This window comes from Schistocerca gregaria, chromosome 4 (assembly GCF_023897955.1).
Source record: "Schistocerca gregaria isolate iqSchGreg1 chromosome 4, iqSchGreg1.2, whole genome shotgun sequence".
Lineage (NCBI taxonomy): Eukaryota > Metazoa > Arthropoda > Insecta > Orthoptera > Acrididae > Schistocerca > Schistocerca gregaria.
The window spans coordinates 587,469,950-587,492,545 of NC_064923.1; the positions used below are offsets into that span (position 1 = coordinate 587,469,950).

Consider the following 22,596-nt stretch of genomic DNA (forward strand, 5'->3'; position numbering starts at 1 on the left):
GTCACATTTGCTCTCTCCTTTTGTTGTTTCACTAAGCAAAGAGCAGGATTCCATTTAGAATGCAAGCAGAAACCTCTGACTATATTTATACAGTTATTTGATAGTTTAATCTCAACTGCTTTCTTAATAGCACTATCCTAATAGCAGGAAGTGTATGCCAGAATCTCTATGTTGTTTTATTCCACAGAATGGCTGGTGCCAAAACAACATTGTGCAATAGCAGATTTGCTCATTGTTTTAAGGGTGTGTGAAACTTGTGCTCAATACAGTGGTTCTCCACAGTCCTTATAGTCTGACCAATGCATGACACCCTATGAACAGGTTAAGGTAGACAACTTCCCCTATAGCAATCTTAGTCAGTCATTGAAAACCACACTTCACAAGATGTCCACAGAATATGACCAATCCTGTTGGAAATGCTATCTACATAAGGCAAAAAGGTCATCAATTTAGGTACCACCTTGTTATTTCTATTGCTCACCAAGTTTACAGTTTTTGTATGTCCATCCTTTTGACTGGATGTCTGGGTGACCATGGCCATTCACTACTGTAAGTAAATGAAACAGCTATCCTTATGATCTTATTTATTATGCAGCTACCAGTTTTGGCACTGCAATGCACCATCTTCAGGCCTTAGTTGACACTGAACGGGTTATCACGATCCGTATATAAGATGCACCACCAGTGGCCAACATAACTGGTTTACGCAGACTACCTGTAGCTGTGATATCGTCTCTCCAACCATCAACTGTCAACCGTCAACTGTGCATCATATATATAGTTGTGATAACCTCTTCAGCATCAACTAAGGCCTGAAGATGGTGCATTGCACTGCCAAAACTGATAGCTACACAATAAATAAGACCAGTGTCGTCGTAACTGCCGTCTGCTTCACGTCTTCTGTGCAGCGAGCTACGTTAATGTAAGTATTAACTGTATTTTTCTTACTTGTCACTTCTTCTTCCATGTGTTTTTGCTTTTTGGAAGCTTTAATTGTCGAGTGCTAGTAATAGTGTTCCATAGATTTTGTGTTTGTTTAGAATATAGTCAGAGTGAGTCCCTTTAGTCAACCATAGTGCCAGTAGTGCTAGTGTTTGTTTTCAATACAGTCCAGAGACAGGTAGTGCTATTTTCATTGTTTTCTACAAGAAGTGTCTAGCAACCACAGTTGAGTCAACTATCAGCCGCCTTTAGTTAGTTAGCAGTCCAGTTAAAAGTTGATTAACTCTCTACAGTAAATTGATTTCTTTGGATGGATAGGATGTGTGACTGCTGTGTACGGAAGCAGGAGGAGCTGGCCACTGTTCGCGAACAGCTGAAAGTGTTGATGGCCGCTGTCAGCCATCTTCAGGCTGCTGCCTCGGAGTGTAGCGGCCGTGGGGAGTCTGGTGCGTCGCATGGTACACCCCAGGTGTTACATGCTCCACCCACTGTCCCTGCTGTCGAGACATCATCGCGGGTACCGGGCGCGGTTGGGCCACCCTCTCTCCAAGGGGAGTGGCGGGTTCAGCGGCGTTCGCGGCTTGTGAGGCGGAGGGTCAATGTGGAGGCTGGTCATGTGGCATCGCCCGCTCTGCCTGTGAGTGGACATGTGGCCGCTGCTTCAGGAAGGTCGAAGCAGGCACACGGGAGGAGGGGTTTATTAGTTATTTGGAGCTCCAACGTTAGGCAGGTGATGGAGCCCCTTTGAGAAATAGCAGAAAGGTTGGGAAAGAAGGCCAGTGTTCACTCTGTCTGCTTGCCGGGGGTCTCATCCGAGATGTGGAAGAGGCCCTGCTCACGGCGATAGAGAGCACTGGGTGCACCCGACTGCAAATTGTTGCTCATGTCGGCACCAATGACTCCTGCCATCTGGGTTCAGAGGTCATCCTCAGTTCATACTGGCGGTTGGCAGAATCCGTGAAAGTGGAAAGCCTCACTCGCAGGGTGGAATCTGAGCTATTTGTAGTATCGTTCCCAGAACCGTTCGCGGTCCTCTGGTTTGGAGCCGAGAAGGAGGCTTAAACCAGAGGCTCAAGACGATCCTGTGAAGATCTGTGGTGCAAATTTCTCGACCTCCGCTATCGGGTGGAGAAATGTAGGGTCCCCCTGAATAGGTCAGGCATGCACTACACACTGGAAGCGGGTAGTAGAGTACGTGTGGAGTGCACATGTGGGTTTTTTAGGTTATGGAAATCCCTCCCTAGGCCCGACAAGACGCCTCCTGAGACGCGGCAAGGTAGGAGTAGGCAAAATGCAACAGGGAATAACAATATTAATGTGCCAATAGTAAACTGCAGGAGCGTCTATAGAAAGGTCCCAGAACTGCTCTCATTAATAAATGGTCACAATGCCCATATAGTACTAGGGACAGAAAGTTGGCTGAAACCAGACGTAAACAGTAATGAAATCCTAAACTCAGATTGGAATGTATACCGTAGAGACAGGATGGATAGTGAAGGGGGAGGCGTGTTTATAGCGATAAGAAGTGCAATAGTATCGAAGGAAATTGATGGAGATCCTAAATGTCAAAAAATTTGGGTGAAGATCACGGTTAAAGCAGGCTCCGACATGGTAATTGGATGTCTCTGTAAGCCCCCTGGCTCAGCAGTTGCTGTGGCTGAGCACCTGAAGGATAATTTGGAAAATATTTCGAGTAGATTTGTCCACCATGTTATAATTCTGGGGGGAGATTTTAATTTGCCAGATATAGACTGGGAGACTCAAACGTTCATAATGGGTGGCAGGCACAAAGAAATTTTTTAAAGTGCTTTATCTGAAAACTACCTTGAGCTGTTAAACAGAGAACAGACTCGTGGCGATAACATATTAGACATTCTGGTGACAAACAGACCCGAACTATTTGAAACAGTTAATGCAGAACAGGGAATCAGCGATCATAAAGCAGTTACTGCATCGATGATTTCAGCCATAAATAGAAATATTAAAAAAGGTATGAAGATTTTTCTGTTTAGCAAAAGTGACAAAAAGCAGATTACAGACTACCTGACTTCTCAATGCAAAAGTTTTGTCTCAAGTACAGATAGTGTTGAGGATCAGTGGACAAAGTTCAAAACCATCGTACAATATGCGTTAGATCAGTATGTGCCAAGCAAGATCGTAAGAGATGGAAAAGAGCCACTGTGGTACAACAACCGAGTTAGAAAACTGCTGCAGAAGTAAAGGGAACCTCACAGCAAACATAAAACATAGCCAAAGCCTTGCAGACAAACAAAAATCACGCGATGCGAAATGTAGTGTGAGGAGGGCTATGCGAGAGGCGTTCAATGAATTCGAAAGTAAAGTTCTATGTACTGACTTGGCAGAAAATCCTACGAAATTTTGGTCTTACGTCAAAGCGGTAGGTGGATCAAAACAAAATGTCCAGACACTGTGTGACCAAAATGGTACTGAAACAGAGGATGACAGACTAAAGGCTGAAATACTAAATGTCTTTTTCCAAAGCTGTTTCACAGAGGAAGACTGCACTGTAGTTCCTTCTCTAGATTGTCGCACAGATGACAAAATGGTAGATATCAAAACAGCCGACAGAGGTATAGAGAAATAATTAAAATCGCTCATAAGAGGAAAGGCTGTTGGACCTGATGGGATACCAGTTCGATTTTACACAGAGTACGCAGTGGTGTACCGTAGGTCTCTAGAAGAGCATAGCGTTCCAAATGATTGGAAACGGGCACAGGTCATCCCCGTTTTCAAGAAGGGATGTCGAACAGATGTGCAGAACTATAGACCTATATCTCTAACGTCGATCAGTTGTAGAATTTTGGAACACATATTATGTTCGAGTATAATGACTTTTCTGGAGACTAGAAATCTACTCTGTAGGAATCAGCATGGATTTCGAAAAAGACGGTCGTGTGAAACCCAGGTCGCGCTATTCGTTCACGAGACTCAGAGGGCCATAGACACGGGTTCACAGGTAGATGCTGTGTTTCTTGACTTCAGCAAGGAGTTCGATACAGTTCCTCACAGTCGTTTAATGAACAAAGTAAGAGCATATGGACTATCAGACCAATTGTGTGATTGTTTTGAAGAGTTCCTAGATAACATCACGCAGCATGTCATTCTCAATGGAGAGGAGTCTTCCGAAGTAAGAGTGATTTCAGGTGTGCAGCAGGGGAGTGTCGTAGGACCGTTACTATTCACAATATACATAAATGACCTTGTGGATGACATTGGAAGTTCACTGAGGCTTTTTGCGGATGATGCTGTGGTATATTGAGAGGTTGTAACAATGGAAAATTGTACTGAAGTACAGGAGGATCTGCAGCAAATTGACGCATGGTGCATGGAAAGGCAATTGAATCGCAATGTAGACAAGTGTAATGTGCTGCGAATACGTAGAAAGAAAGATCCCTTATCATTTATCTACAATACAGCAGGTCAGCAACTGGAAGCAGTTAATTCCATAAATTATCTGGGAGTACGCATTAGGAGTGATTTAAAATGGAATGATCGTATAAAGTTGATAAAGCAGATACTAGACTGAGATTCATTGGAAGAATCCTAAGGAAATGCAGTCCGAAAACAAAGGAAGTAGGTTAGAGTACGCTTGTTCGCCCACTGCTTGAATACTGCTCAGCAGTCTGGGATCTGTACCAGATAGGGTTGATAGAAGAGATACAGAAGACCCAACGGAGAGCGGCGCGCTTTGTTACAGGATCATTTAGTAATCGCGAAAGCGTTTGGAGATGATAGATAAACTCCAGTGGAAGACTCTGCTAGAGAGACGCTCAGTAGCTCGGTATGGGCTTTTGTTGACGCTTCGAGAACATACCTTCACCGAAGAGTCAAACAGTATACTGCTCCCTCCTACGTATATCTCACGAAGATACCACGAGGATAAAATCAGAGAGATTAGAGCCCACACAGAAGCATACCGACAACCTTTCTTTCCATGAACAATACGAGACTGGAATAGAAGAGAAAACCGATAGAGGTACTCAAGGTACCCTCCGCCACACACCGTCAGGTGGATTGCGGACTACGGATGTAGATATAGATCATAAGGACAGTTGGAGGCATTTCATTTTCTTACAACAGTTCACAGTTGGTTGACAGCCCACACTTATGATCTGACTTTCATTATAACCATTCTGGCAATAGGTGACTTTGATGCGGACTAACTCAGCTGAAAAACTTTCAAGGTCTGAGATGAAGATTCCTTGATATCTTCCATAAACAAAATGGCAAAAAGAGAGGAAAAAAGGCTCCCTGTTGCAATATCACCTATCTGTTGATAGAACGGATCACTAGATAAAAATTAAATGAAAGGCAATGCATGTCAAAATAGGTTATTCAATTCAACATCAAACCTAACCTCAATTAAATATAATAAACTGACAGAGGAACATGAACGAAGATAGAGACCACGTCAAATCTTACATAAAAATCACAGTAAACTCAAATTCAGACCCTCTAATTAACATAAGAAATATGCGGAGTTGTTAATGTGATGCACACAGCAAACTATTAGTGGGTTCAACAGAGTAGCAAGGTATTTTGCTACATGTGTCTCAATGCAACAATATTACTGATAATGTGCTACAAGATTAAGATTCTTGATAGTCTCTTGCAACAAGAAACTTTCCTTCAGGAGATTGTCAAGTCTTCCTATCAACCCTTTTTGTCAAGTCAGCACAAAGACTGCAATGCTTTGGATCAAATAGTGAACACTGCATCATTTGAATGTAATCTTGCTTGTCCAACATTGCCATACAGCACTGCTCTTGCCCACGGGCAAGATAATAATATCAGCATCCACCTTGAGTAAACACAAAGCAGCCCTTCTCGGCTCATTTAATATTATATTAATTTTCCTGCTGCTCATCAAATTTAACCAATGCGCTAGCTCGGCTACTGTTCGTGAAAGGATCTTTTTGACTCACCAACAGTTGGATTTTGTTTCCAAGAAATTATTTTGGGCTTCATTTGAAGATTGCCTGAATAGAGCTTCTTGGTCCTACTTTGAATAGAAATTTCATTCCATAACTGCCTGGCACTCAGTTATATTTCAACATTTCACAGCTTGGAGTGTAATATTACATCTTGATGTTCTGTGATAAATCTCATGGAGAAAGCTTGGGACAATGCAGTTTTATCCATGTTGTCAACAGATTTAAACTTTGCATTGATACTCAATCATTTATAAGATGTTCATTTTGTAGGTTCTGTTGAACAGGTTGTTTTTGAACTAGCTTCTGATGCTGCCAAGGTTACAAAAGAAGCATGTCTTGTTTTGACTGGGGCATGTTCGTCCAAGAATAGTATTACAGCAGCTGACAGGTCTGCTTTGCATTCACTTAGGATGGATCCCGATACTGATTCCCTTCCTGCGAACAAAGGCAATGCCACAGCTATGTTGGGAAAACGGGATTATTTCCAGAATCAAACTTATGCATCAAATCGATAAGGTTTCAGCTTTCAAATCCACAAGTGAAACAGTGATGCAAGGAGTCCTCCAAGGCTCAATTTTTGTCTCTTACCTTTTCTAGCATATATTAATGATATGGTAAACCCTTCAACCCTCAGAAAGCAAATTATCCTGAAGATGAGACAGCTTCATACTATGGCAAAGACTGTGAGGAAGTGGAATTTTCAGAAACTAATGGGATACAATAATTAAGTTCAAATGTCCAAGTTCAACAGATAAAGATCAATGTAAGTAAATCTCAGATGCTAATATTTGAAACTGGCAGCTCAGAGCACTCATGCATAAATGGCATCTGCGCCAGTGGTGGTGGAAGCAAACAGCTGTAAATTCCCTAGTGTTCAACTAGATTCAAACTTCCAATGGATTAACAATATTATATTAATGCTGTGCATACTAAAATCAGTATTAGCCTGTATTTTCTTAGCCAGCTGTCCAAAATGGTGCCCAACCACAGCCTGAAAATTGTAAATTTCAGCACAATACATCACTATCTTATCTACTGCATAGAAATATGGGGTTGCGCTGCAGATATACACCTTAAAGTACTCCTGCAAAGGATTATCCATGTACTGGGCAACAAAGATACTTGCCATGAAGTTGTCATAGTACACAAATTCTTTGCCATCTACTCTTGGTACCTCTATGAATTAATTTCTTTTTTGTTTGCCAGAAAACTGAAGTAATTAAATGTAGTGATGTATGTGATCACAATCCCATGTCCAATGGTAATTACTTCAGGCAATAAACTAAATTAAAAATGACTGAACAGAGTCTGCACATTAATGGGCTAATATCCTAATAAGCTGCAAGAATCCCTGAAAACAATTTTTGTTACAGTAATAAAAAACAGTTCAAATCAAAACTAAAAAAAAAATCAGATGAAAGGTGTCTGTACTCACTTAACAAATTTCAAAGTAGTAAACATTTATTAGAGACCACTGACGTATTGTAACAATCAATGTATATGCAGGGTACACAATGGTAATTTCAAGTGTTTTTATAAACCAAGATAATTATTTTATGAGGTACAGAATTTATGATACATGGCAAATTAATGATTCTCACTCTCCAAGTATGTGTGAAGATTGTAATGTACTTTGACAATAATTATTGATAACTGTAATTTTAAGAATGTAAGAAAAAGATCGACTGCTACTTACAGTAAAGATGATGTGTTAATTGTAGACAGGCACAATTAAAAAGACACTTGCACATTAGCTTTGGGCCACAGCCTTTGTCAGATAAAGAAAGAGATCCACATACACATTCATACACATAAGGAAGTGCACCTCAGGCACGCATGACTGCCATCTCTGGCAGCTCAAACCAGAACACATTCAGGTTCGAACTGCCAAAGACAGTGGTCATGTGTGCATGAGGTACACTTGCTCGTTATTGTTGCTGTTGTGGTCTTCAGTCCAGAGACTGGTTTGATGCAGCTCTCCATCCCACTCTATCCTGTGCAAGCTGCTTCATCTCCCAGTACCTACTGCAAAATTGGTGATCCCTTGATGCCTCAGAACATGTCCTACCAACCGGTCCCTTCTTCTTGTCAAGTTGTGCAACAAACTCCTCTTCTCCCCAATTCTATTCAATACCTCCTCATTTGTTATGTGATCTACCCATCTAATCTTCAGCATCTATTCTCTTCTTGTCCAAACTATTTATTGTCCGCATTTTACTTCCATACACGGCTACACACCATACAAATACTTTCAGAAACGACTTCCTGATACTTAAATCTATACTCGATGTTAACAAATTTCTCTAATTCAGAAACGATTTCTTGCCATTGCCAGTCTATATTTTATATCCTCCCTACTTCGACCATCATCAGTTATTTTGCTCCCCAAATAGCAAAACTCTTTACTACTTTAAATGTCTCATTTCCTAATCTAATTCCCTCAGCATCACCCGACTTAATTCCACTACATTCCATTATCCTCGTTTTGCTTTTGTTGAAGTTAATCTTATATCCTCCTTTCAAGACACTGTCCATTCCATTTAACTGCTCTCCCAAGTCATTTACACTCTCTGACAGAATTACAAGGTCACCGGCGAACCTCAAAGTTTTCATTTCTTCTCCATGGATTTTAATACCTACTCCGAATTTTTCTTTTGTTTCCTTTTCTGCTTGCTCAATATACAGATTGAATAACATGGGGGGGGGGGGGGGGGGGAGGCTACAATCCTGTCTCACTCCCTTCCCAACCACTGCTTCCCTTTCATGCCCCTCGACTCATAACTGCCATCTGGTTTCTATAGAAATTGTAAATGGCCTTTCGCTCCCTGTATTTTATCCCTGCCACCTTCAGAATTTGAAAGAGAGTATTCCAGTCGACGTTGTCAAAAGCTTTCTCTAAGTCCACAAATGCTAGAAATGTAGGTTTGCCTTTCCTTAATCTATCTTCTACGATAAGTTGTAAGCTCACTATTGCCTCATGTGTTCCAGTATTTCTACAGAATCCTAACTGATTTTCTCTGAGATCAGCTTCTACCAGTTTTTCCATTCGTCCGTAAAGAATTTGCATTAGTATTTTGCAGCCATGACTTATTAAACTGATAATTTGGTAATTTTCACAGCTGTCAACACCTGCTTTCTTTGAGATTGGAATTATTATATTCTTCATGAAGTCTGAGGGTATTTCGCCTGTCTCATACATCTTGCTCACCAAATGGTCGAGTTTTGTCAGGACTGGCTCTCCCAAGGTTGTCAGTAGTTCTAATGGAATGTTGTCTACTCCGGGGGCCTTGTTTCGACTCAGGTCTTTCAGTGCTCTGTCAAACTCTTTGTGCAGTATCATATCTCCCATTTCATCTACATCTTCTTTCATTCCCATAATACTGTCCTCAAGTAGACCGCTATTGTATAGACCCTCCATGTACTCCTTCCACCTTTCTGCTTTCCCTTCCTTCCTTAGAACTGGGTTTCCATCTGAGCTCCTGATTTCAAACAAGTGGTTCTCTTTTCTACAAAGATCTCTTTAATTTTCCTGTAGGCAGTATCTATCTTACCCCTAGTGAGATAAGCCTCTACATCCTTACATTTGTCCTCTAGCCATCCCTGCTTAGCCATTTTGCACTTTCTGTCGATCTCATTTTTGAGATGTTTGTATTCCTTTTTGCCTGTTTCATTTACTGTTATATTTTCTCCTTTCATCAATTAAATTCAAAATTTCTTCTGTTACCCAAGGATTTCTACTAGCCCTTGTCTTTTTAATTACTTGATCCTCTGCTGCCTTCACTATTTCATCCCTCAAAGCTACCCATTCTTCTTCTACTGTATTTCTTTCCCCCATTCTTGTCAATCCTTCCCTTATGCTCTCCCTGAAACTCTGTACAACCTCTGGTTCTGTCAGTTTATCCAGGTTGCATCTCCTTAAATTCCCACCTTTTTGCAGTTTCTTCATTTTTGATCTACAGTTCATAACCAATTAATTGAGGTCAGAGTCCACATCTGCCCCTGGAAATGTCTTACAATTTAAAACCTGGTCCCTAAATCTCTGTCTTACCATTATATAATCTATCTAAAATCTTCTAGTATCTCCAGGCCTCTTTCATGTATATAACTATCTTTCATGATTCTTGAACCAAGTGTTAGCTATGATTAAGTTATGCTCTGTACAAAATTCTACCATTCTATATTCTTCTACTATGTTTCCTTCTCTTCCTTTTTCTACTATCGAATTCCAGTCACCCATGACTATTAAATTTTCATCTCCCTTCACTATCTGAATAATTTCTTTTATCTCACCATACATTTCATCAATCTCTTTGTCATCTGCAGAGCTAATTGGCATATAAACTTGTACTACTGTGGTAGGCATGGGCTTTGTGTGTATCTTGGCCACAATAATGTGTTCACTATGCTGATTGTAGTAGCTTACCCGCACTCCTGTTTTTTTTTTATTCATTTTTAAACCTGTTTCAGCATGACCCCTATTTGATTTTGTATTTATAACCCTGTATTCACCTGACCAGAAGTCTTGTTCCTCCTGCCATTGAGCTTCATTAATTCCCACTATATCTAACTTTAACCGATCCATTTCCATTTTTAAATTTTCTAACCGACCAGCCCGATTAAGGGATGTGACATTTCACACTCCGATCCGTAGAATGCCAGTTTTCTTTCTCTGTTAACGATGACCTCCTGTGTAGTCTCCGCCCAGAGATCCGAGTGGGGACTATTTAACCTCCAGAATATTTTACACAAGAGGACGCCAACATCATTTAACCAAAAAGTAAAGCTAAATGCCCTCAGGAAAAATTACAGCTGTAGTTTCCCCCTTGCTTGCAGCCATTCGCAGTACCAGCACAGAAAGGCCATTTTGGTTAGTGTTACAGGGCCAGATCAGTCAATCATCAGTCAGACTGTTGCCCCTGCAACTACTGAAAAGGCTGCTGCCCCTCTTCAGGAACCACATGTTTGTCTAGCCTCTCAACAGAGACCCCTCCGATGTGGTTGCACCTACAGTACGGCTATCTGTACCACTGAGGCACGCAAGCCTACCCACCAATGGCAAGGTCCAAAAAGTTGTTTATGTGAATGAATGTGTGCTTATGGTTTTATACGCCCCCCCCCCCCCCCCATACCCTAACCCACTCCCCCCACCCCCATGATGAAGGCTGTGGCCGAAAGTTAATGTGAAAGTGTCTTAATTGCGTTAGCCTGCAATTTAATGTGTCATTTTTAATGCAATCATTTTTTCCTAACTTTGTCAATATTCTAACATGGAGTTTCCATAGTTGGATCATTGTAATTGCTACCTATAATACTAATTGTAAGCTCTGTATGTAATTGACATTTGCAAATGCTGTCATATCGATGACCCCACACAAAATATTCTAAATGGATAAATAAAATAAATAAAAAGAAGGTGTGTTTACTGTCTGAGCCAGTATATCAATGCCGACTGGACAAAAAGAGTTGAGATTGTATGGTCTTCTGAAGATTCACAAGGAAGGGATTCCTCTTATAACTACTGTCAGTAGCACAGGTGCTACCATATAACAAAATACATTGCTAATTAATGGAAAATCTCATATAAAGATGTGAAACAATTACTAACAAAGAGATAGAGGGACTGGCCAGTACTTACCTCAGCTCAGTACAGCCGATAGAAACACAAAAAACAACCGAAAATTTAAGTTCCTAGCTTTCGGAATAAATGTTCCTTCATCAGGGAGGAGAGAGGGAAAAGAAAGGGAAGAAGGGAAAGTGGATTTAGTTACTCACAACCCAGGTTATGAAGCAACAGGGAAAGGAAATCAGGGAAGGTAGCAAGGATGGAGGCATGGTTGTCTGAGGGAAGCCAAAGATATTCTACTACAGGTAGAGTTGCCTTTCGTCGTCCCCCTAACCTCCGTAACATCCTTGTTAAACCCTGCAATATTCCCAGACTACCTTCTCTACCCAGCGGTTCCTACCCCTGTAACCGACCCCGCTGCAAAACCTGCCCCATGCATCCCCCCACAACCACCTACTCCAGCCCCACTACTAGGAAAACATACACAATTCAAGGCAGGGCCACGTGTGAGACTACACATGTCATTTATCAGCTGACATGCCTGCACTGCACAGCCTTTTACATTGCTATGACAACAACTAAACTGGCTGAGCATATGAACGGACACAGACGAACTGTCCGCCTAGGAGATGTCCAATACCCAGTAGCGGAGCATGCCCTTCAGCATAATTCTAGGGACCTAGGAACCTGCTACACTGTATGTGCCATTTGGCTTCTCCCACCCAACACCAGTCCCTCTGAACTGCGGAGATGGGAACTTGCACTCCAGCACATCCTTTCATCCCGCCATCCCCCTGGACTGAACCTACGTTAAACAACCTCACTCCCATTAACTTTTCAGTCTTCTCCTCTTTCCCTTTCCTCTTTAGCCATTCATGCATCTTTCCATCCTACATCTTTATACTATACACCTCTTTACTTCTGTATGCATCCTCTTTGGTTTGAAGCTGGCACAGTACCTGCAGTAGAATATCTTTGGCTTACCTCAGACAACCATGCCTCCATCCTTGCTACCTTCCCTGTTTTCCTTTCCCTGTTGCTTCATAACCTGGGTTGTGAGTAACTAAATCCACTTTCCCTTCTTCCCTTTCTTTCCCCTCTCTCCTCCCTGATGAAGGAACATTTATTCCGAAAGCTAGGAACTTAAATTTTCGGTTGTTTTTTGTGTTTCTATCGGCTGTACTGAGCTGAGGTAAGTACTGGCCAGTCCCTCTATCTCTTTGTTAGTAAAAATATATTGCTACTCTGTTGAGCCCACTAATAGTTTAGTGTGCACATCACAAGAGAACTCAGCAGATTACTTATGTTGATTAAAGGGACTGTGTTTGAGTGACTATAATATTTAAGTCAGTTTTTATGTGGTGTCCATCTTCAATCATGTTGTTCTATCTGATTCATTACAGTTAATTGGGGTTAGATTTTGTGCTGAATCAATTAACCTATTTTGACGTGTGTTGACTTCCATTTACTTTTCATTCAGTGACAGGTTCTATGGACAGACAAATGAAGTTGCAAGGGGTAGCACTTTGTTATCTATTATTATCTATCTGTTTATGCAAGATTTTGAGGAACGTACAGTCAAGTTGGCAACTTTGCAAACCAAGGTGCTTTTTCAGAAATGCAGATGATACTTTTGTTGTTTGGCCTCATCTACATCTACATCTACATTTATACTCCGCAAGCCACCCAGTGGTATGTGGCAGAGGGCACTTTACGTGCCACTGTTATTACCTCCCCTTTCTGTTCCAGTCGCGTATGGTTCGCAGGAAGAACGACTGTCTGAAAGCCTCTGTGCATGCACGCTCGAATCTTTCTAATTTTACATTCGTGATCTCCTCGGGAGGTATAAGTAGGGGGAAGCAATACATTCGATACCTCATCCAGAAACGCACCCTCTCGAATTCTGGCGAGCAAGCTACACCGCGATGCAGAGCGCCTCTCTTGCAGAGTCTGCCACTTGAGTTTGCTAAACATCTCCGTAACGCTATCACGCTTACCAAATAACACTGTGAAGAAACGCGCCGCTCTTCTTTGGATATTCTCTATCTCCTCCGTCAAACCGATCTGGTACGGATCCCACACTGATGAGCAATACTCAAGTATAGATCGAACAAGTGTTTTGTAAGCCACCTCCTTTGTTGATGGACTACATTTTCGAAGGACTCTCCCAATAAATCTCAACCTGGTACCTGCCTTACCAACAATTAATTTTATATGATCATTCCACTTCAAATCATTCCGCACGCATACTCCCAGATATTTTACAGAAGTAACTGCTACCAGTGTTTGTTCCGCTATTATATAATCATACAATAAAGGATACTTCTTTCTATGTATTCGCAATACATTACATTTGTCTATGTTAAGGGTCAGTTGCCACTCCCTGCACCAAGTGCCTATCCGCTGCAGATCTTCCTGCATTTCGCTACAATTTTCTTATGCTGCAACTTCTCTGTATACTACAGCATCATCCGCGAAAAGCCGAATGGAACTTCTGACACTATCTACTAGGTCATATATATATATTGCGAAAAGCAATGTTCCCATAACACTCCCCTGTGGCACGCCAGAGGTTACTTTAACGTCTGTAGATGTCTCTCCATTGGTAACAACATGCTGTGTTCTATTTGCTAAAAACTCTTCAATCCAGCCACACAGCTGGTCTGATATTCCGTAAGCTCTTAGTTTGTTTATCAGGCGACAGTGCGGAACTGTGTCGAACGATTTCCGGAAGTCAAGGAAAATAGCATCTACCTGGGAGCCTGTATCTAATATTTTCTGGGTCTCATGGACAAATAAAGTGAGTTGGGTCTCACACGATCGCTGTTTCCGGAATCCATGTTGATTCCTACAAAGTAGATTCTGGGTTTCCAAAAACGACATGATACTCAAGCAAAAAACATGATACACAAGCAAAAAACATGTTCTAAAATTCTACAACAGATCGACGTCAGAGATATAGGTCTATAGTTTTGTGCATCTGCTCGATGACCCTTCTTGAAGACTGGGTTTACCTGTGCTCTTTTCCAATCATTTGGAACCTTCCGTTCCTCTAGAGACTTGCAGTACACGGCTGTTAGAAGGGGGCAAGTTCTTTCGCGTACTCTGTGTAGAATCGAATTGGTATCCCGTCAGGTCCAGTGGACTTTCCTCTGTTGAGTGATTCCAGTTGCTTTTCAATTCCTTGGACACTTATTTCGATGTCAGCCATTTTTTCGTTTGTGCGAGGATTTAGAAAAGGAACTGCACTGCGGTCTTCCTCTGTGAAAAAGGTGTTTAGTATTTCAGCTTTACGCGTGTCATCCTCTGTTTCAATCCCATCATCATCCCCGAGTGTCTGGATAAGCTGTTTCGAGCCACTTACTGATTTAACGTAAGACCAGAACTTCCTAGGATTTTCTGTCAAGTCGGTACATAGAATTTTACTTTCGAATTCACTGAATGCTTCATGCATAGCCCTCCTTACGCTAAGTTTGACATCGTTTAGGTTCTGTTTGTCTGAGAGGTTTTGGCTGTGTTTAAACTTGTTGAACCACGGTGGGTTTTCCCCTTCCCTCACAGTTGTACTCGGCACGTACCTGTCTAAAACGCATTTTACGATTGCCTTGAACTTTTTCCATAAACACTCAACATTGTCAGTGCCGGAACAGAAATTTTCGTTTTGAGAGAGGGGGGAGGGGCGCGAGAGGGGGGAGGGGCGCGAGAGGGGGGAGGGGCGCGAGAGGGGGGAAGGGCGAGAGAGGGGGGAGGGGCGCGAGAGGGGGGAGGGGCGCGAGAGGGGGGAGGGGCGAGAGAGGGGGGAGGGGCGAGAGAGGGGGGAGGGGCGAGAGAGGGGGGAGGGGCGAGAGAGGGGGGAGGGGCGAGAGAGGGGGGAGGGGCGAGAGAGGGGGGAGGGGCGAGAGAGGGGGGAGGGGCGAGAGAGGGGGGGAGGGGCGAGAGAGGGGGGAGGGGCGAGAGAGGGGGGAGGGGCGAGAGAGGGGGGAGGGGCGAGAGAGGGGGGAGGGGCGAGAGAGGGGGGAGGGGCGAGAGAGGGGGGAGGGGCGAGAGAGGGGGGAGGGGCGAGAGAGGGGGGAGGGGCGAGAGAGGGGGGAGGGGCGAGAGAGGGGGGAGGGGCGAGAGAGGGGGGAGGGGCGAGAGAGGGGGAGGGGCGAGAGAGGGGGGAGGGGCGAGAGAGGGGGGAGGGGCGAGAGAGGGGGGAGGGGCGAGAGAGGGGGGAGGGGCGAGAGAGGGGGGAGGGGCGAGAGAGGGGGGAGGGGCGAGAGAGGGGGGAGGGGCGAGAGAGGGGGGAGGGGCGAGAGAGGGGGGAGGGGCGAGAGAGGGGGGAGGGGCGAGAGAGGGGGGAGGGGCGAGAGAAGGGGGAGGGGCGAGAGAAGGGGGAGGGGCGAGAGAAGGGGGGAGGGGCGAGAGAAGGGGGAGGGGCGAGAGAAGGGGGAGGGGCGAGAGAAGGGGGAGGGGCGAGAGAAGGGGGAGGGGCGACAGAGGGGGAGGCGAGGGACTGGTATTTTGTTGTTGTTGTTGTTGTTGTTGTTGTGGTTTTCAGTCCTGAGACTGGTTTGATGCAGCTCTCCATGCTACTCTGTCCTGTGCAAGCTGCTTCGTCTCCCAGTACCTACTGCAACCTACGTCCTTCTGAATCTGCTTACTGTATTCATCTCTTGGTCTCCCTCTACAATTTTTACCCTCCACGCTGCACTCCAATACCAAACTGATGATCTCTCGATGTCTCAGAACATGTCCTACCAACCGATCCCTTCTTCTAGTCAAGTTGTGCCACAAGCCCCTCTTCTCCCCAATTCTATTCAGTACCTCCTCATTACTTATGAGATCTACCCATCTAATCTTCAGCATTCTTCTGTAGCACCACATTTTGAAAGCTTCTATTCTCTTCTTCTCTAAACTATTTATCGTCCATGTTTCACTTTCATACATGGCTACACTCCATACAAATACTTTCAGAAATGACTTCCTGATGCTTAAATCTATACTCGATATTAACAAATTTCACTTTTCCAGTAACGTTTTTCCTTGCCATTACCAGTCTACATTTTATACCGTCTCTACTTTGACCATCACCAGTTATTTTGCTCCCCAAATAGCGAAACTCCTTTGCTACTTTAAGTGTCTCATTTCCTAATCTAATTCCTTCAGCATCACCCGACTACATTCCATTATACTCGTTTTGCTTTTGTTGATGTTCATTTTATATCCTCCTTTCAAGACACTATCCATTCCGTTTGTGCAGTATCATATCTCCCATTTCATCTTAACCTACATCCTCTTCCAATTCCATAATACTGTCCTCAAGTACATCGCCCTTGTATAGACCCTCTATATACTCCTTCCATCTTTCTGCTTTATCTTCTTTGCTTAGAACTGGGTTTCCATCTGAGCTCTTGGTGTTCATACAAGTGGTTCTCTTATCTCCAAAGGTCTCTTTAATTTTCCTGTAGGCAGTATCTATCTTATCCCTAGTGAGATAAGCCTCTACATCCTTACGTTTGTCTCAAGCCATTCCGGCTTAGCCATTTTGCACTTTCTGTCGATCTCATTTTTGAGATGTTTGTATTCCTGATGCCTGCGTCATTTACTGCATTTTTATATTTTCTCCTTTCATCAATTAAATTCAATATTTCTTCTGTTATCCAAGGATTTCTACTAGGCCTCGTCTTTTTACCTGCTTGATCCTCTGCTGCCTTCACTACTTCATCCCTCAAAGCTACCCATTCTTCTTCTACTGTATTTCTTTCCCCCATTCCTGTCAATTGCTCCCTTATACTCTCCCTGAAACTCGGTACAACCTCTGGTTCTTTCAGTTTATTTAGGTCCCATCTCCTTAAATTCCCACGTTTTTGCAGTTTCTTCAGTTTTAATCTACAGGTCATAACCAATAGACTGTGGTCAGAGTCCACATCTGCCCCTGGAAATGTCTTACAATTTAAAACCTGGTTCCTAAATCTCTGTCTTATCATTATATAATCTATCTGATACCTTTTAGTATCTCCAGGGTTCTTCCATGTATACAGCCTTCTTTTATGATTCTTGAACCAAGCGTTACCTATGATTAAGTTGTGCTCTGAGCAAAATTCTACCAGGTGGCTTCCTCTTTCATTTCTTTGCTTCAGTCCATATTCCCCTACTACGTTTCCTTCTCTTCCTTTCCCTACTACCGAATTCCAGTCACTCATGACTATTAAATTTTCGTCTCCCTTCACTATCTGAATAATTTCTTTTATTTGATCATACATTTCATCAATTTCTTCATCATCTGCAGAGCTAGTTGGCATATAAACTTGTACTGCTGTAGTAGGTGTGGGCTTCGTATCTATCTTTGCCACAATAATGTGTTCACTATGCTGTTTGTAGTAGCTTACCCGCATTCCTATTTTCCTATTCATTATTAAAGCTACTCCTGCATTACCTCTATTTGATTTCGTGTTTATAACCCTGTAGTCACCTGACCAAAAGTCTTGTTCCTCCTGCCACCGAACTTCACTAATTCCCACTATATCTAACTTTACCCTATCCATTTCCCTTTTTAAATTTTCTAACCTACCTGCCCAATTAAGGGATCTGACATTCCACGCTCCGATCCATAGAACGCCAGTTTTCTTTCTCCTCATAACGACATCCTCTTGAGTAGTCCCCGCCCGGAGATCCGAATGGGGGACTATTTTACCTCCGGAATATTTTACCCAAGAGGACGGCATCATCATTTAATCATACAGTAAAGCTGAATGCCCTCGGGAAAGATTACGGCCGTAGTTTCCCCTTGCTTTTAGCCGTTCGCAGTACCAGCACAGCAAGGCCGTTTTGCTTAGTGTTACAAGGCCAGATCAGTCAATCATCCAGACTGTTGCCCCTGCAACTACTGAAAAGGCTGCTGCCCCTCTTCAGGAACCACACGTTTGTCTGGCCTCTCAACAGATACCCCTCCGTTGTGGTTGCACCTACGGTACGGCTATCTGTATCGCTGAGGCCCGCAAGCCTCCCCACCAATGGCAAGGTCCATGGTTCATGGGGGGAGGGGGACTGGTATGTTGAACATAAAAACCAGACTTAAAAAGATGAGCAAATCTGTTACTGCAAAACATTGCCTTGGCATTGGTCATCCTATGAAATTTAAGAACACAGAAATTCTGGCATGCAGATTTCACTATTGGGATAGTGTTATTATGGAAGCAGTTAAGATTTAAATTAGCAAGTGACCCCATAAATATATATTGTGGTAAAACAACTGACTGACTGGCTGACAGAGTTAATGTAACTTGCTCACCCATTGGTAGTTAATATTCACCATCAATAACTTTTGACTTTGTTTATATTCGGCTGTGTGGTGGTGCTATAAGAAATGTGTTGTGTGTGCATATGTGAGTGTTCTGTCTTTTTGTGTATACCCCACACTCTGAGGTTTGTGTGTGTTTTGTCTTTCTGCATACATCTTGCATACAGAGGTTTTAAATTTCCTTGCACAATGCTCTCACATTGCATTTGTGTCTTAAAAATGATAGTGTGTGCACCACTCAAAAAATCGGTGGTTGTGAAAGACATCACCCAGCTGCCTGTAAATCATTTGAACATTTTATATGCTTGGAGAAACTCAAGTTTCTCAGACTTAATATAGTTTTATTTTCTTCTTCATCCTCCTTCCCAGGTTAGCATAAAATGCACCTATTTCAGTTTCCCCATCTTGTCCTTGGTATTCCCACTGATTGTCTCCTGAAAGATTCATAATGTAAGGTGTGCTTTGAGACCTTTGTTTCTGAAATGCTCAGAACATGCTCCTTGCATTCATTTTTATTTTATATAGCTTCCTCTAAATCTGTTTCACAAACAGTTCTGCTTTTATGAAGATGTTACTGAATTTATCTTGTCTGCTGCACCCTCTTACAAATGGGCGGACCTTTATTTCTACTGTTTCCAATTACCTAAGACCTTTCTTTCTTTATTTCTTTCTTTGTCAGAGCCAACATTCTGTTCTTTTCAGTAAGGTGCGAACAGCCATTACTTTACAAAATTTCATTTCCATTTCTTTCTTCTCTTTACCTTTGAAGATTCTTGTTGTTGCCCTCACATTATTTGTTACACCCTTGTCTTCACATGTACGTATACTGGAAATGAGACATTACCTTAACATTTTACCATATATACTGATTGTTGATCTGGCTGGTTCCTTTCTTATGAAAGCCATTACCTTACTTTTAACAGCACAAGAACAGTATACATTAACAACAAACAGTAAGTTAAAAATCAAAGAGATACATATCCAATCAAAAGAATATGTTTCAGAGTAACACATCTAACATCCATGTACGGATGAGTACAATACTTCCTGGTCATCACCCGACTTCTATAAACAGCAAAATAGAACTGAACATAATGACCCAACATCATGCTATGCTTTTAGTTGAAGTTGGATGAAGATCATAAAGCGCTGTATTATTCTGCCATGACAACTTCATCCTGTGCGAACCTCTTTATCTTAGCATTTCCGAGTTGCACTTGTTTATGTTCTGTAGGGCTGCCTCTGGTACCATGGAGGTTATTCCCTGATGTCAAAACATGTCTTCTCATCCTGTCCCTCTTTCCAGTCAGTGCATTCCATGCACTCCTTTTCCTGACTGATTCTGTAGAGAATCTCCTAATTCATTATTGATCACTCTAGTTAATTTTCAGCATCCTTCTGTCATACCACATCTCAAACCCTTTGACTAGCATCTGGCCTTTTGTTGGCCACTCCTACTGCCAGCACACCGTCCGTGCCAAGCTGACTGCCCTTGATATGCAGGGGCTCCTCCCCTTGGAGACAGTTTAAGTGGCTTGCTAGTACACTGCTACATGTAGCAGGGACCACCTTCATTGTTCATAGGCAAGCATGAAGCAGCAATGTGCTGCTATCGAATGAACTAGCTTGCGTCCTTGAGTCATGTGGGCATCAAGCACCCACAAATATTCCTCCACCTGCTGCATACTTACTTCATGGCTCAAACCTCCAGCAGGCAGTTGCAGTCACAGCTCAGTTCTAGGCTACTCGTGACAGCTGCCTTTGATGGCCCATCCGTAGGAGGGTTCAGGCCAAGACTATGCCACACCGTGACACTGCCTAGCAGCTACCTTCAATCTTCCCAGGACACCGTGCTTTATGAATACTGAATGTATACTCACCTTCGGCGATTACTGGACTGACATTCTTACGGACTGTGATGTGTACTCATCTCTGATCAAGTATGATCACTTCACTTGTTGCTGTTTTATGTGGAACTTCATCCTTTCATGATCAGTGGGACATCTGTGTACCTAATAGAAATTTACCTCACCAAGTTCACAGGGATATGAAAGTCCCACATCTGCATGGCACTGTGAACTAGTGTCACTTGTATTAACTGTTTGGTGCCAATAGGCTCACTTTTGGCACCTAATGCATGAGATATGACTTAATTGTTTCAATTGTGCATTGTGTGTCTTGGTTTTGGTCGTTTCATGTTTTTCCCCTCCTGCAATAGCTAAGCTCAGTAAAGGTAATTATTGTCTTGTTTACATTGCTAGAAATAGATTTGTACACATATTTATTGATATTTAGATTTATTTAATGATTTTGCCTTATGGTCACAGTATGCAGAGAATTTATATTTGTACCTGTTTTCTTGAATTTTCTGATCATCTACTTTAATGAGGCTTTACTTTCTAAAATAATGCCCTGAAATGAGGTCCATTGTGTCAGACATTTTGCCCACCACACCTATAATAGCTTTTTGCCGCCATCCCAATCTCAACAGTATCCTTGTCAGCACCTATGCTCCTTCAGCATCCAATTTCTTACCTTATGGCTTCTAACCCTGTGACCATCTCCACTGCAAGACTTGCCCTATGCACCCTCCTATCATCATCTATACCACCCGTGCAACTGTCAAAACGTACACTATGAAAGGGAGAGCCACCCGTGGAACAACATGTTGTGTACCAGCTGTTAGTTGACAATGATTGACCTTTTTACACTGTCTTGACTACCACCAAGTTATCATCTAGGGTGAACTGGCATAGGCAAGGGTGTATCTGGCGCCAAAGGTGTATACTGGCAACACAATACCCTGCTGCAGAGCATGCTCTACAAAATCAAAAGCCGTGAACTCGGTGCCTATTTCAGCACATGTGCCATTTGGATTCTTCCACCCAGCCACCAGTTCCTCAGAACACAGGTGGGTACAGGTGTTACATGACCCATTGTTCTTGCTACCCATCTCACCTTAATATATGTTAACTTCTTTAGTCTCAGCATTTTTTTCTCAGTAACTATTCCTTGCTTCACTCCCTTTTAATTTTCTATATTTTTAATTTCCTGACCTGTCAATTCCACTCACATCTACCACATACACTATATGATCAAACGTACCTGGACACCCAGCTGAAAAGACAAACAAGTTCGTGACACTCTCCATCAGTAATGCTGGAATTCAATATGGTGTTGGCCCATCCTGACCCTTGATGACAGCTTCCACTCTCACAAGCGTACATTCAGTCAGGTGCTGGAAGGTTTCTTGGGGAATGGCGGCCCATTCTTCATACTTCATGGAGTGCTGCACTGAGATGAGGTATCGATATCAGTCAGTGAGGGCTGGCATGAAATCTGCGTTCCAAAACATCCCAAAGGTGTTCTATAGGATTTAGGTCAGAACTCTGTGGAGGTCAGTCCATTACAAGAATGTTATTGTCATGTAACCTCTCCGCCACAGGCCGTGCACCATGAACAGGTGTTCAATCGTGTTGAAAGATGCAATCGCCATCCCCGAATTGCTCTTCAACAGCAGGAAGCAAGAAGGCATTTAAAACATCAATGTAGGCCTGTGCTATGATTGTGCCATGCAAAATAACAAGGGGTGCAAGGCCCCTCCATGAAAAACATGAGCACACCGTAACACCACCACCTCTGAATTTTACTATTGCCACTACATACACTGGCAGGTGACGTTCACCAGGCATTAACCATACCGATGCCCTGCCATCGGATCGCCATATTGTGTACTATGATTTGTCAACCCACACAGCGTTTTTCCGCTGTTTGATTGTCCAATGTTTACACTCTTTACACCAAGCGAGGCATCGTTTGGCATTTACCAGCATGATGTGTGGCTTATGGGCATG

At 42.8% G+C, this 22,596-nt stretch overlaps 1 protein-coding gene across 2 annotated transcripts in view; it reads right to left on the reverse strand.

Moving 5' to 3' along the window:
- The window catches only part of LOC126267069 (uncharacterized), a 239,982-nt gene that overhangs the window by 161,865 nt on the left and 55,521 nt on the right, over nt 1-22,596 (reverse strand). The gene's annotated exons all lie outside the window — the stretch shown is intronic.